Here is a 594-nt window from a genome sequence, read left to right on the forward strand (position 1 = left end):
GGAGTGGTGTTTGTGTTTGTGTTTGTGTTTGTGGTGGTGGTGGTGGTAGTGGTGGTGGTGATGGTGGCAGTGGAGGTGGTGGGGTGAGGAAGGTGAAGAGGAGAATGATGATGATGAGGGTATTTTGGTCCAAAAATTTAAAAAATGATGATTTTAAAGCGTTTTTGAACGTTGGGGATGATTTTAATAACAAAAAAAGATCAGGGATGATTTTGATTTTGACCCAGACCTTGGGAACGAAAAAAGTACTTATCCCAAAAAAATATGTTATTGTGATTAGTTTTAAAGTAATAATGCATTGACAATGAACTTTAGTTCCCATGGTATATGCCTCTCTTTTTATTAAGAGATCTCAGGTTGAACCTCGTTTAATGCAAACTTGACAAAAAACTATACTTGCATTGTATGGCGTTTTTATGTTAAATTGAATTAATTTTATTTGAGTTATTATATTATTAAATTAAACAGTTAATATTTTTTGGTTAATTATATTAATAAATGGATATAGAAATTAGTCCTTTGTAAGCTTTTTAATTAATGAATAAAATAAATGCATTGTTTGTATTGTTTAGATAATTATATAGTAACTAATAG

Source organism: Arachis ipaensis, chromosome B04 (genome assembly GCF_000816755.2).
Source record: "Arachis ipaensis cultivar K30076 chromosome B04, Araip1.1, whole genome shotgun sequence".
NCBI classification, from domain to species: domain Eukaryota; kingdom Viridiplantae; phylum Streptophyta; class Magnoliopsida; order Fabales; family Fabaceae; genus Arachis; species Arachis ipaensis.